Source organism: Uloborus diversus, chromosome 2 (assembly GCF_026930045.1).
Source record: "Uloborus diversus isolate 005 chromosome 2, Udiv.v.3.1, whole genome shotgun sequence".
Classification (NCBI taxonomy): domain Eukaryota; kingdom Metazoa; phylum Arthropoda; class Arachnida; order Araneae; family Uloboridae; genus Uloborus; species Uloborus diversus.
Genome location: NC_072732.1, coordinates 156,604,874 through 156,620,956, shown reverse-complemented (window position 1 = coordinate 156,620,956; position 16,083 = coordinate 156,604,874). Strand labels below are relative to the sequence as shown.

The window sequence follows — 16,083 nt, the reverse complement described above, 5'->3', positions numbered from 1 at the left end:
TAAATTGCTTATTTGTCCCTGGCTACTCTACTCTAGAGTCCTCTACCCTGGTTATTTCACGCACTCTCAGAAATGGAGTTTCAAATTCGACGATTTTTTTTTTTTTTTTTTTTTTTTTTTTTTTTTAACGAAATCACTTCTAGGGATATATGCCCCGAGCAAACATTTCGTCAAATTGAGGAAACTGCTTTCGTAACTAGTTTGAAGATGCGAATTTCGTCAAATGTACAGAAATATTTCTTCATTTTAGTTTCATCAAATTGACAATCATTTTCGTAGTTTTGAGCGCATTAATTTCGTCATATTTGAGCATGTTAATTTCGTTTTTTTTTTTTTTTTTTTTTGAACTGATAGTTTTTTTTTCTTTTTCTTAAGAGTACAGACGATCCTTGTTAATTCGAACACGCTTAAAACACGAATTACTGCCAAAACGGACCTTTTTGCAATCTCTGTCTTATTGTTTATTGTTTTTCGGATAAGCCGCATTCGGTTGAGAATAATCGATTTTAATGGCCCGTTAAAGTTCGTTTTAACGAGGTTCGACTGTATTTTCTAAGATTTGATCGAATCTTACCACCATAATTTCCCACTTTGATGCGTATAGCATCCTCACAGGCATTTACAGGGGGTCATTCATGGGGGTCGATTCCCCTCCCCCTGTCTTGATTTTTGAGCATTTATGTCTGCACGTACAAAAGACCGTGGTTTTTTGGTTTTCTATAAAATTTTTAAAGAAGACTATTAACCTTCTTGTACAAAAAAAAAAAAAAAAAAAAAAAAAAAATCGAAATAACGAGCCTGCAACAAAAAATACAATTTTTTGCATTTTCCCCTATCAACAAACTTAAATTTTCGCAACTAAAACACCCGGTTCCGGAACTTGACCGATGGGGCATTTATAGTATTTCTTGTCAGTGTCAAATGACATACATAGGACAGACCCGACGTTCTCTAAAATTCCGTATTAAGGAACATAAAAATTATGTCAAGAGATTTAAAACATTCCTCGATTGCACAACACTGTTGGTCTTTCAATCGTATTTTCGATTTTTCTTCTGCCAAGGTTATTCATTGGTGTTCCTCGATTTATGATTTAGATTTTTGGGAATCCTATTACATTTGGAAAAATTCTGCTTCAATAGTTAATGATTTGTCGAGTACTCCCCCTTTCCCCAGTGTTTGGAAATCTTATCTTTAAAAACATTTTTCTGTTTGTAACGTTTTTCCGCACTATAGGTGTCGTGACGCATGCGTTTCCGGTTTCCATGTCTATTTACTTTGCTTCCTTCCATTTTTTGTTCATTTGTCGTTCGGTCTACATTGTGTGGACTTTTCGTTCTTTTTTGCACTGATGAAGGGGCCTTGTATATGACAGCCCCGAAAGAGCTGTTTGCTGATTTTTTAACTCTTATTTTATTACTTTATTTGTACTTTATGCACGTTGTTATTTTTACTCACCGTTGTGTGTATATATAAACCCTACATCATTACACCGGTTTAGAATTCTTCTCTAAACCGATGCATCGGTGTGCTCCACCTGTTTTCTTACTTTTTATTATTCAAGCAAAAAAATAAATAAATAAATAAATAAATAATAATAATAATAATAAAAAAGAACAGAGAACCGCATTTTAGTCCGGTCCCGTAAACTTCCCATGGTATCTAACTGAACCCCCATAAAGGGGTTTTCCTTTAAAAAATCGAGTTTCTGTCGGATCTTTCCCAAATTTGACACTTAGTTCGTTCTTTGATGCTTAGGAATTCTCATTTTGGATAGTTTTCGTTCCGCAATAGAAGAAAACCCCCATATGGCAATTTTTCTTTAAAACAAATATTTTGGTCGGATCTTTTCCAAATTTGGCACAGGGTTCTTTTGATGCTCGAGAATTCACACAGGGTGGTTTTCGTCCCTCTATGGGGGAGGGAGCAACCCCCATGGGGATTCTCCTTATAAAACCAAGTTTTTATCGAATGTTTTCCCAATTTGGCACAGAGCTCCTTTGATGCTCGGAAATTCACACAGAGTAGCTTTCGTTCCTCTATGGGGGGGGGGGGGGGGGGACATTCCCCATGCGGATTATCCTTAGAAAACCAAGTTTTTATGAGTTCTTTTCTAAATAACAATATTTCTTAAAATACAAAAAAAGTTGAACTATGTACGTTTTTTAAGAGTAGCTTGTAGAATGTAGTCAAAATGTGACTGGCTATTTATTTTTTGCCGAAAGCAGAAGAAAAAAAAAATGATGTCTTACTCATGAAGTTGATAGTAATGTTTATGCTTTCCTTCACATTTTCATAAACATTTATAGATTAACTCAATGAAAAGCGTAATTTAAATTTATGGTAGCTTTTTTTTGTTGTTGTTGTTGTTTGTTTGTTTGTTTATAAAAATGGTCAAAAACTGTCATTGAAAAAATCTGCATTTCAATATGCAAAAAAAAAAAAAAAAAGAACTTTGACATCTGGAATTCAAATTATGTTTTTCGCAATCACGAGTGTGTGCGTGTGTGTGTGGGGAGGGAGGTATGTTTGTGTGTGGGGGTTACGTGTATGTGTGTGTAGGCATGTGTGTATGTGTGGGTAGTTGTGCGTTGTGTGTGTATGTGTAGGTGTCTGTATGTATGCGTATGTGTTTGTGTTTGTCTGTGTAGGTGTATGTGTGTATAGGTGAATGTGTGTATAGGTGTATGTATGCGTGTGTGCAGGCTATGGACGCAACCGGGAGACGGTTTTCGCTAGAGGAGCAGCATCGTGAGGCGACTGGCTGACGGTGGTGCTGCAGAGGGAGGCGGGGAGAAAATAAAATGATGGGACATCAAAACAGTCTAATGGGAACAATAAGCAATCGTGATTGCTCAAAAAAAAAAAAAAAAAAAAATCCATTGAGGTCTAAAACCTCAAACCTGATACTTCTTTTTATGCAAACATTATACTTTTAGTTTTCTAAGCGGAGCCAAAGCTTGAAAAAAAAAAAAAAAACTTCTCGAATAAGAGTAAATTTATCTCTTGCGTCAGAGTTTCGCAACAGCAAGCAGCGGTCTCGCCTCATTTATTTTATTGCCTCACTCGTGTTAATTATCGAAATTTTAAGTATTTATGTAATGCGTGTTATTTGTCTAATTTTTTGATGCACATCGTCCAGGTGGGGCCCGAACACTCGTTCTTCTGGTAACCTGTCGAACGCTCTACCGATCGAGCTATTCAGCTCTGCATGTCACCGCGCAAGTTAAACTTATAAATGTAAATGAAAATCTCAGTCCAGTGCTTTAAAACAGGTTTTTTTTTTTTTTTTTTGACTGAGAAAAGTATTTTTAGAGCGTTTGGTCTATTTTTCGTCATTAACCTGCACGATAAGCTTTAAAATGAGGTGTAAATCAAAGAAATCGATCAAGAATTGAGGAAGATCTCGCGTAGGAACGAAAAACAGGCTACAGAAATAATATATAAGGGTAATGTAAAAGTTTTGCTTCTTACTCAAATTTTGAGACGGTGCTCAACGACCCCTTAATTTAACATTAGCCTTATCCAGGCCCACGCCAAGCCTGATCGGCGCCGTCGTGCAAATGTCTTTCGAGCGCTTTTTAAGCAGTAATGTTCGAGTAAAATAAAGTTAACACTTAGGGTGAGGTTTTGCAGACAAATGTATTGTGGTAAAAATATATTTGACATTTAATTTCTCAAAAGAAGAACAATCTATAAATTTTTAACTGTGGAACACAGTGTACGTTCTTACTTCATATCTCGAAGTAACGGGTGGATGTAAGGGAGGGGCGATCGAAATTGACTTTTGAAATCTGACTTTTTCCTTTGGAAACCTTTTATTGAGCTGCTGTAAAAAAAAAGGGCCAGTTTCAGAGTTAATCAAAGCATTTTACCCCAACAATTAAAAAAAGAAATCTTGGAATTTGATTGAAATATTTATTTTTTATTTTAATGTAATAAGTACTTTAAAAAATGGGAAACGGCTATTATGCAGCTTAAAATTATAATATTCGGTATACTGTCCAGAAAGCAAAGATGTCTATTTCTGGACTTCGCATTGATCGAAAGTTAGTTTCTGAAGAAAATTTCAAAATGAAGAAAATTGTGAAATCCCTGCCCGGTTTTTTCGGGCTTTGCTCGTTTTGACAAACCCCGTCACAAAAGACTATACGTAATTGCACAAATTATAATACAAGATATTCACCGCAAGGACCAAAATGGAAAATAGCTAATTTCTTGCTTCTTGTACCCCAACCTTGTATACTATAGACATATACCGAAATGGCATTCACAGCTCCACATTAAGAAGGAAAATGCTAATGTATGCATTAATTAAAGTCACTTGTTTTCAGAGTAAAAGATTGTGCTTTTGAATAGCATATTTAGACACAACAAGTCAATAATTTTACCCTTTTTATTCTGAGCGGGACGAAATAATTGTTTTAATGTGCAGTATAATTTCACCGCCGCCATTAGGTATAATTATGAATTACTTTTTTGATTAGAGTATTTTTTTCCTTTCATTTGGAGCATTTTTGAGCGGTAGAGCTCGGCGCCTTTTTGGCTCTTTCGCCGTCGTGCTCGCACGACATTGCACATGGCCCTATTCTCAATACCGTCACAGCACGGAGATGAAACTCGGCTCCCCAAAACCGAGAAATAAGGGAAAACTAGTTTCAAACGCGGTGCGTATTCTTCAAGTCATTTCAAGCACAATTGAGCCGAGTTTTAACTGAAGTAGAAATGAAACGGCTGTTACCATTGGGTAGAGTGACTCACGTGACATTTTCTACCTGACTGCATTCCACGTGGTAGTAAATTCGCGCGCTGAAGAATGATTGACATATAATAAGAATTGGGAATAGCAAAATTCATGCAATTTTTTTTTATTAGACTCAATTTGAAATTTAAAAACATCAATGCATTTTTTTAATGTTTCTAGAAAGAAACTTAAAAAGTTTTTACATCTTGTTATTAATTTAATGTTTTTTTTATTCATATTGTTATTAATCAAGATGAAATAAAAACTAATTCAATAATATAGTCACGTTCTTGGCAAGGGTTTCATCTGGGCCGGGCTGTAATTTACGAAATCCGCCCCCCTCTTTCAAAAAGATGTTTTATGTAAATATTAAGTTCGTGATATTTTTTAGAAACAGCAACTTATTTTTATTCTGGCGTTATAACTATAGTTGCAATTAAAAATCGAGTTTAATTACGAATATTGAAAAACGAGTTTAATTACGAATAAATTATGTGTAAAATTTTCCCTAGACGCATATGTAACGTGCCCCGTCCAAGCGCAATATTGTGCTTTGTTTTCGTTGGCATTTAATGGATTAAATATGATTTAAGAAAAAATCGGGAAAAACTTCAGAAAATTAATTAAGATTTTTTTATTTTATTAACTTTGAAATCCACTTTGGGTGCAATTCCGGGGCAGACCGTTGTCCCCCCCCCCCTCTAGACACGCTACTGATTAATATATTAGTCTCTTTATAATATTGAAAATCTGTCAGTCATAAATGTTTTTTACTTCCTTTTACAAAAAAGGAAGTATTGTATTCGCGAAAAAATTTTCACTCAAAAATCGCCCTTAATTTCCATTTTGCTCACCCCCAAATGAATGTTGAGTTTTTTTTCGATTCGACCACATGCGGAAAAGTGCCTAAGAATGTATAGACACGCGAAATATCCATTTTGACCATCACCGAGGTAATTACAACGACTTTTCTCGTGACGTCTGTATGTATGTGCGTATGTATGTATGTGCGTATGTGTGTATGTGCGTATGTGCGTATGTGCGTATGTATCTCGCATAACTCAAAAATGGTATGTCCTAGAAAGTTGAAATTTGGTACATAGACTCGTAGTGGGGTCTAGTTGTGCACCTCCTATTTTGGTTGCATTCGGGTGTTTCTAAAGGGGTCTTTTGCACCTTTTTGGGGGGAAATCATTGTTAATTTCGATGCAAACTCAAGTGGTGTTATAATTTGGCGGTCACTTGGCGATATATCGCCAGTCTTTTGGTTGCCAAGTTTTGTCGCCAACTTGGCGAAAAATTTGGCGATTTTTTTTTTTTTTTATTTTAAATCTGCTTTCAATGTGGCCATTGCTAGTGATATTTAAAGAGTTAGAGAGAGAATCCCATTAAAATTGCAATAATAGGGAAATAGCATTAAATTGGTGTAAAAGGAAGTCATGTGATGCACACATCAGCTCGTTTTTCTTGTGTGTGAGGTAAACAGTTTTGAATAATATAGATAGAAGCTTAATATTTTTTACTATATTGTGTATGCATTTGAAAGAAAGAAAGAAAAGAATTTAAAACATAGAAAAGAAAAATAATTTACAATAATATTAAAAACTTTTTACAATGCTTTAGAACTCGATCCCCCCCCCTCCATCTGTTCCATTTCGTGAAACATTTGTTAACATTTATTGTCTTTAAAATTCATAAACTTATTAATATAAACGACACAGGTCAAATTCATAAACTGCATTTTGCCCTGCATTAGTTTTCCATGTGAAGAACTTATTTTTTCAGCAATACAGTCCTTTTTAAAAGTTGAAAAAATAATTTTATATTTTTATCATCGAAAAATTCAAGGGCACCCATATGGGGAGGGGGGCAAGTGGGGACTCAAGGCCCCCCCCCCCCCCCCCCCCACACTTTGAAGTTAGAACTTCCTTGCTTTAGTATTTTTTTTCTTTGCTAAAACATTTCTTTTCCAGCCATTATTGAATAAGTAAAAATGTCAAGTTTTGTTCACTCTGATCTGTACTGAAATCGGTTTCCACGGGAAAATATCCTGATAAAACATGTGGAAAATATCTGAGCCCCCCCCCCCCCTCCCCTTAAAATTTTGCATATGGACGCCCATGTAAAAATTCCTTGTTATCATTCACATCTTAATTTTTACAATCACTTGTTTTTCAAAGCTCTTTCTCATCCCCTATCTTGTAATTATATGCGTGTTTGTATGCAAAAATAAAGTCACATTCTAATTGCTTCTATATTTACATTCCCTAGCATAAAATCAAATGTTATTTCATCCATTGAGAATATTTTTCCACATTAATGTGTTCATGAAGCTAGTAATAGTAATTTCTTCTGCAATTAAAAATCTCCTGAACCGTTTTATTTATAATTATTTGAAACAAAGAAAATTTTAAATTCGTTTAGATATTATTGTGTTGCGCATTGAAATTTTGTGGAACATTCAGCTTCATTCTGCCATTTTCTGTCTTGGAATGATTTATGTAATTCGGTCTCTCAATTGGACAAAATACCTTGCTACTTCAATAATTGATCTGAGTAAAAAAGTTGCAACAGGTACTACTGTTTAAGAAAAGTAATTGATTTTTCCAGGGGTGCCCCCCCCTCCCTAAGAGCCCGGGCACACCCCTCCCTCCCGAACACTACAAAGACCCCCCAAATTGGATGAACCCTCTAAAAAAAGAACCTATTCCTTGAACACCCCCTCCCCGAAAAATTTCATGGCATATTCTGCGCCATGACCCCCCCCCCCTTCCTCCCCCAGCCAAGGTGAGCACTCCTGATTATTTTGCTTCAGACCATTTTTTCATTTTCTCCAAACTCATAAAAATAATGGCAAAAGTGCTATTTTGTCACATTTTTCACAAATTTAAAACAAAACTGTAGTATTGTTACAATGTGAGTGGCAACATTGAATATTGATGGAATGCGAGTTATTAATAAATGGTTTAGAGTTGGGTTTATGCTAGTTTGATTTATGCTTACATGCTGAACTTATTATTATATATGCTATATTTTGGCGACGAGGATGGGATGTAAAGCGCCGAAAAAATTTAAAGAGAAAGAAAAGGTTGTAAGAAATCTTAATTCTTCTGGTAATGAAGATGAAAATGAATTTGTGTTTTCACTTCCATATAATAGCAAAAGTGAGTATATTACATGCATTGTAGGTAATGTTAAGATACCTATGATTATTGATTCAGGTGCTAGCTGTAATGTAATTGGAAAAAAAGAATGGGAGAGATTAAAATCATCTAAAATCAAATGCAAAAATTATTTAGTTGATAAGAAGATATATTCCTATGGAGATAAGAAGCCATTAAAAGTATTGGGTGCTTTTAGAGCAAGCATAAAAGTAATGCATGGTAAACAGTTGGAAGATGTTGAATTTTTTGTATTTGAAGGTGAAGGAAGCTCGTTATTGGGTAAAGAGACTGCTATTAAACTTAATGTACTGAGGTTAGGATACAATGTAAATGAATTAAATATTTCTTCTGAAGAGAAGGATTCAAGTTGTGAAGATGTTGGAAAGTTTCAAGATGTGTTTCAAGGCATTGGTAAATTAAAGAACTTTCAATTAAAAATTCCAATTAAAGATGATGCAAAAGGGGTTTCACAACCAGTAAGAAGGTTACCATACAATTTAAGATCACACGTGAAAGAGTTGATAAATGATTTGTTGAAACATGACATAATTGAAAAAGTTGATGGTCCAACTCCATGGGTATCACCTATTGTCGTTACGCCTAAGAAAGAAGGAAAGTGGAGACTATGTGTAGACATGAGAATTGCAAATCAAGATATAGAAAGAGAAAGATTTCCTATTCCTCTAATTGATGAAGTTTTGCACGAACTAAATGGTAGCACAGTGTTTAGTAAACTGGATATAAAATGGGCATATCATCAAATTGAACTCGAAGAAAAATCGAGGAACATTACTACTTTTTGTACACATTTAAGTTTATTTCGTTATAAACGCCTAATGTTTGGAGTAAATTGTGGACCAGAAATGTATCAGCGAGTAATGACTCAAACATTTCAGAACTGCCGAGGAATTTGCATTTATATGGACGATTTAATTGTTTATGGAAAGAATAAAAGTCAACATGATGAAAATTTAGAAAATGTCTTAAATGTTGTAAGAGAAAAAGGACTTACATTAAATAAAGATAAATGTAAATTTGGATTAAAAGAAATAACGTTCTTAAATCACCACATTAGCAAAGAAGGTATTCAACCAACAGTGAAAAATAAAAATGAAGTTGAAAATTTTCGATGCCCCAAAACAGTAAGTGAAGTTAGAAGTTTTTTAGGATTAGTCAATTTTTCTGCAAAATTTATTCCGAATCTTGCAACAATTGCGGAGCCTTTAAGAAAACTAACGAAAAAAGATGAATCTTTTAACTGGGGACCGAAACAAAATGAAGCTTTTGATAAATTGAAGAAAATAATCGCCAACTCGCCAACTTTAGGATTTTATAATCCAGATTCACGTACAAGAATTTACTGTGATGCTAGCCCGGTAGGACTCGGAGCAGTGTTGGTCCAGTTTCAGAAGGAAGGACCCAGAATCATTCGCTATGCAAGTAAAACACTTAGTAGTGTGAAGAAAAGATATTCTCAAACAGAAAAGGAAGCTCTTGCTTTAGTTTGGGCCTGTGAAACATTTCACATTTATACATTTGGAAAAACGTTTGAACTGGTCACAGATCATAAGCCTTTGCAGACAATATTTGGCATTCGTCATAGATCATGTGCAAGAATTGAAAGATGAGTATTAAGGCTGATGAGCTATTCGTACAAAATCATTTACAAGACTGGAAAAACAAATATTGCAGATCCATTATCAAGATTATTGGATATTTCTGAATCGGTAGAAGATGAAGCAAGATCTAACGAAGAGCAGAATTACATACGTAACATTGTTGAAGTTAATGTGCCCATAGCTCTTAAATTAGAAGACATAAAAATTGCTACAAATAAAGATCACCATCTTCAGAAATTAAAGAACAGTTTACGAACAAACAATTGGGCTAAAGATCAGAGACATTATGAGATAATAAAAGATGAATTTTGTGAAATCGATGGAATTCTGTTGAGAGGTACAAGAATTGTATGCCCAGCGGATCTTCAAGGAAAGTGTTTAGAATTAGCACATGAAGGTCATATGGGAATGACAGTAATGAAAAGGTTACTAAGAAGCAAAGTATGGTGGTACAACATGGACAAAGCCGTAGACAAATTCGTGAGATCTTGTCATGGATGTCAACTGGTTACTATTCCAGATCCACCTGAGCCAATGACACGAACTGAATTGCCATCAGAGGCATGGGAGTACATCTCGATGGATTATTTAGGCCCCCTACCAATAGGAGAATATTTGCTTGTTATTGTGGATTATTATAGTAGATATTTTGAAGTTTTAATTACAAGGTCCTTACATGCACAAGTTTTAATTAATCAAGTGACAGAGATATTTGCTAGGTATGGTTTTCCAAAACATGTTATGACTGATAACGGTAGGACATTTATTGATAAAAATTTCAAGAAGTTTTTACTAGAAAGGGGTATCAAGCATCATCATACAACTCCTTTATGGCCACAAGCAAATGGCCAAGTTGAAAGGCAAAACCGAACGATTTTGAAAAGACTGAGAATTGCACATGCAATAGGAAAAAACTGGAGGCATGAACTTCAAGAATTCCTTTTTGCGTATCGTGTCACACCACATTCTACCACCGGTGTTCCTCCTGGAGAACTAATGTTTGGAAGAAAAATCAGAAGTAAGCTACCTGATATAAGAGAAAATACTGTAAAATTCACAGATGATGAAATCAGAGATAAAGATAAATTTCTTAAGGATAAAGGAAGACAATATGCAGATCAAGAACGCAAAGCCAAAGAGAGTAACATTAATGTAGGAGACATAGTAATTATGAAGCAACAGAAAGAAAATAAATTGACAACTACGTTCAAACCAATACCGATGACTGTTGTTGGAAGAAAAAGAAATGCAGTTACTATAAAAGATCCAAACGGAGTTCGCTACCGAAGAAATATAACTCATGTAAAGAAATATATCAGTCATACAAAAAAAAATCCGAAAACTGCAGCTGGTATTGAAGACGTAAATGAAGATGAAACAACAGATGAACAGGAAGATCGATCTACATTAATGGTAGATCCAAACGCCTCAACATCAACAATGTCTACAAACTTACCACGACCGATACGACATAGACAAAAACCTAAGTGGCACCAGGACTATATTTTCACGTAAGAACTGTACATAAGTATACTTTTATTTGTTTTAAAATTTTGTTTGTTTTGAGTTAAAAAAAAAAGAAAGAAAAAAAAGAAGAGATGTAGTATTGTTACAATGTGAGTGGCAACATTGAATATTGATGGAATGCGAGTTATTAATAAATGGTTTAGAGTTGGGTTTATGCTAGTTCGATTTATGCTTAAATGCTGAACTTATTATTATATATGCTATAAAAACTTTAGCAGTTATTAAAGCTCCGTTGTGACATTATATGACTATAAGTCAGGGAAGAATTTGTTTAAAAAACTATAAGCGGTTTAAAAATTCTTTGACCAGCATTTTAAAATTGGAGTAATGCTGCATTAAAAAAAATAATAAGTTTTCGTGTTCGAGAAATTATTTGATAAAGGATAGTTTGTAATGGACGAAAGTGTTCTAAGATATTCTCTCAGAAGTGGCATCTAATCCTCCCCCCAAATAGTTATTTTTTCATGCAGTATTCTTTTGTAACGTTTTTGTTGTTAATTGAGGCGAAAGTTTAAAATACGAAAAAACGGTGCGGCAGAAATAAATCAGATTTCAAAAAAGAAAAAAAATATTTTCTTACCAATCGCAACTTTTCCGCGCTACAGTGACATGGAAATTTAAAAAAAAAAAAAATGATTTTTTTTGCACCATTCTGTTGAGCATTGCATTAATGTTTTCGGCCTTACTTTTTGATAACACCTATAACGAATGTTAATTCTGATTAAATTTTGTAGTTAATCTTTGCTTCTATCAAGAATGTTTTATCAATAGTTTCTAGCATTTGCAAATCGCTCAAAATAATCCAAACGGCCGTCGTCCATTTTGTTTGCTCACAAAGGAATGATGGGAAGGAAATCTAGTTTTAAACCGTCGAAGTTCCTATTACAAGCCGAGCTCTGGAAGTGGGCGTTCCGTCAGGGTTCTGTGATCGAGTTTAACGCCAAACCGGGATGGAGAATAGAGTAGTTTTTCAGCTTCGAGAAGCCCTTGGTCCGAGTTTTAACCGGAGTGGAGAATACCGGTGATAGAGACAGCGCGGCCCTGGCCGTAGCATAGAAAATGTCTCAAATTGAGAAATATTTAATTTCCCCAGCTGCTTTTTTTTTTTTTTTTTTTTGTAAATAATTGTTTTTTTGCAATGTATATGCATATTTCTAGTGTATATTATAATATGTAGCATTGTGTTTTCAGCTCGATGTATTTTTTTAACTCACTTCCCCATACTATAGAAGTTTGGGGGAGGGGGTTGAACACCCTCTTTCAGTTGAAATAGGAAGCTAAAATTCTTCCAATATTTTTCTAGCCACAAGTCTAAAAATATTGAGAGGTGTCTCGGTAGGAGAAACTTTATTTTTTTACATGTATTTTTGAACCACCCTAATACCCTTTCCTCCCCCCTCCTCTCCTGAAAAAAATCGAAATGTTTGATTTTCTCTCAACAAACCCATTTATTATTACTCGTTCCAGTAACTAATTTCATAGTCGAAACATATAGTTACTTTCCTTTTTGATCAAATTTTAACACTACCTTGTTTTATAATAAGTTCTTTGATAAGTTATTTGATTGTTATAACCTCTTTTAGCAGACATTAGAGTTGATTGCGGCGCCTAATATAGTTTATTTATATTGCGAATTCAACTAATAAAACTCAAAGAAAATATAGAATGAAAATAGTACTCTTAAGTATTATGTTTGCTGAAGTAAGGTAATTTTTATAAAAAAATACAGTGAAACCTCCGAATAGCGGATAGTCAAGGGGCTAGAAGTTTTGTCCGTTATTGGGAGGTGTCCGCTATTACTAGGAACTACTTAATTTACCTTTTTCAAAATGGGCTGTTGTTTCCTTTGTAGAACACAATCGAAACAATTGCGAAAGGTTTACTACATTTTACGTCAAGAGTAATTAATCTGTCTTTTCGTAATAAAGGTATACTGACAGCACACACTTGTCTTAAAAAGCATTTAATCAATTAAGTAATCAGTTAAAACAGTTTGACATCTCTTTTTTGCATTACAAGCCTGTTTCTTAACATAAATATTTACCTTAGCAAGTCTTTCAGTGTCCCCTTTGCTCAGGAAAAAGTTTTTCAATTCTTTACTGTATTTCAGTGCTTCCGAAAATTCTCTACTTTTTATGGTTAATTTATTTATTTTATCTGGAGTATCACTATTGCATGATTGACAGTTGGCAATATGACCTTGAATATGGGCAAATCTTTTTCATATCTAAAAATTAAACAACCCAACGAAACCACGGCGCCATAAAGCCGACTACTACCAGCGCCGGTCTGCTCAATTGCATCTCCCGAGAGCCCCAGCTAGAAAAAGCACCCAGTTTCCCCTTTTTTATCTTAACTTTTGACTAGTTATTGTGTACAAAATTCATTAAAATCTAAAGAAAAACATACGTTAATTGTTAGATTGACATCAGGTTTCACTTATCTGTTTCAATACTCTCAAAACTAGCCGTAACAATATTATGACACTTTTTTTTTTCTTTTTCATTTTTTGCTGCTCGCAAAAAGTACCATGTCTTTTAGTTCTTTTTTTATTTTTTTCTGCCCCCAACTTTTAAGCCCCAATCGCTGCTTCTGTCCATTACCACCCTTTTAATTCCAAGAAACAGTGATAAGGAAATGCCGGGGGGGGGGCAATATCAGTTCTGGAGGATGAAAAGCTTTGTAAGGCAAGAAGTTACTAAGATATTCTGTGAAAAGAAAAAAAAAAATGGAAGTGCTGCAATCGCAAGGGAAATTTTTTGTTAAATAACTGTCCGTTATTCAGAGTGAATTACATGGAATGGCCTATATTGAGGGACTGGGACTTGCAAAAATGTCCGTTAATTAGAGGTGTCCGTTATTCGGGAGTGTCCGTTAAGGGAGGTTTCACTGTAATACCATTTAAAAACGCTTTGTAATGCGTCATACTGTCAATCAAAATGTCGCATACGAACATTGGAATTTATTTGAAAAAATTTTTCTTTTCTCATTGGTCCAAATTTTTAGAATCAAAATGAACAGAAATCAGCTACTTGGCTAGCTGCTGATGTAAGAAAGATGAGTTTCTGATATTTTGTAGTTTCCCCCACTCCCATCCGTTCTGTATTGTGTGTTTTTCCTCGTTCTATCTTTTTTTTTCTTTCGAAGACTCGTATGAATGTGAAGTTTTACTAAGAATGAGTACATGTATGCAATGAAACATCCTGTGAAACTTCCTGGATTTTTTTAATCTTTTACGTGCAGTCTCCAGTCTCTTCGTGTTTTGCACCTCATTGGGATGCCTACAGGTAATTACCGTAGTTTCCATAAATACGAATTGATTGTGAATTGAGCAATCAATTCTATATTTTGAAAACTGCTTTAAAAAAAGCTTTTAACTTATTTACAGTGTTCAAAGGTTTTTTGTTTTTTGTTGTTTTTTTTTTCCCCCATAGAATGTTTTATTTTAAGTAATAGATAAACAGAGATAGAGATGAATCTTTTTTCTTATTTAATGTACACATCTTTTATAATACGTGATTTCTGTTTAATCATTACTTTGTGGAATATATTTATAATTTTTTTACGGAGATGATTTCATATCTGCATCCATTTCATAATTGCAAATTATGAATTAGCGTTCATAAAAATACAAGTTTTTTGGGGAGAAAAAAAATTCAATTCATAACTGTCCTCTTTATCAAAAACGTAACATAAACATTTTTCTTGAAAATTAAATTTAACCTGCTATTATTAGGCCAATATACTATCTTTGCGTTGTCTTTTCGATTTTGTCTTGAATTCAGTACAGTCAAACTTTGATACTTTGATATCTCGAACCTCCTTATCTCGAAACCCTTGATGTCCCCAACATGTTGTCCATTTTGAGGAAAGGGGTTCGATTTTTCGTCCGTCAGTTTTAAAGCGAAAACCGAAAATGCGTTCCTCGTTTTCTTCATTCAGCTTTTTTAGCTCCTACAAAATGGCTGCTGAGAACTTTTTGAATGTGAGGTTACTGGTTAAAGATAAAATTAGAATTTTTAAATTTTTAGGTGAAAAAACCAAGTTGAAATTTTTGTTCATTTCAAAATCTCATCCTGTGCACTTTCGACAATTGGAAAATTTCAAATCTAGTGAAATATTGAAGACTACTTTATTGATCGTAATTCGATGTGGTCCAGTAGTACATATATAAATGCATATAGTGTACGTGTGTGTAAATGTGAGAGTTAGTAGTGTAATTTTTGAAAAACCTTGATAACTCGAAAACTCGATATCTCAAAATTTTTTCCCGTCCCGAGAGATTCGGAGGTTGTACTGTACTTCAACTTTCAGTACCGCCGAGAGCCAAGGCGGTACCCTTGTCAGTTTGGTCATCGGGACTCCTTTCCTCATAAAACTTCTACTACTCCGAATCCGAGTCGGGTCCCTAGTTTTCGACTAGGCTGACATGGCCTCTCATCGGCCCTGTTAACTTTTCTCTCAAACATTCATAACGAGAAAAAGATGTATGGGTGAGAACAAATGTAGTAAGGATTGTTTATTTGCAGTGTGTTAAGGGGGTTATTGGGGGCGGTGCATCGAAAAAAATATAAAACTACATTAATGATGTTTTTTCACAATACTTCATTTATTTTTAGTCTTAACTGTATCTGTGAGTTAGCTTTTTTTTTGCGGGATTGACGGGGAAAAAACGTTATACAGGCGGTTAACCAAATTGTGTCCTTAAATATTACAAAATAGTTTCAATGGAAGTAAATTCACACAATAAAATTATTTTGCAACTTATTTATTAAAAAATAATAATCTTCCGCACGATCTAGCAAATAGAATATTTACTTACGAATTAACTTTTAATTTTTAGCAACCTTTTTTTTAAGGACTTTTCTCAATCACTATCAGGTTTTGTAAGTGTTATTCCTGTGAATCATATCGGCTTAAAAGGCTTTTACAGACAAGGTCCGATTTAGAAATGTTAGGACAAAAAGCCAGGCTTACCTGCAGAGGCCCGCCTGAGCCACTGCTGATCTACGTCGCTATTTTTCAATCC

At 34.4% G+C, this 16,083-nt stretch overlaps 1 protein-coding gene across 2 annotated transcripts in view; it reads left to right on the top strand.

Annotated features, from left to right (window-relative positions):
* The first annotated feature begins 14,265 nt into the window (after positions 1 to 14,265).
* The window catches only part of LOC129217443 (nucleolin-like), a 79,603-nt gene continuing 77,785 nt past the window's right edge, over positions 14,266 to 16,083 (top strand). For both annotated transcript variants that reach the window (XM_054851743.1, XM_054851742.1), the window contains exon 1: positions 14,266 to 14,341. The gene's annotated coding sequence lies outside the window, so the exon portion shown is untranslated. The remainder of the gene's footprint in view (positions 14,342 to 16,083) is intronic.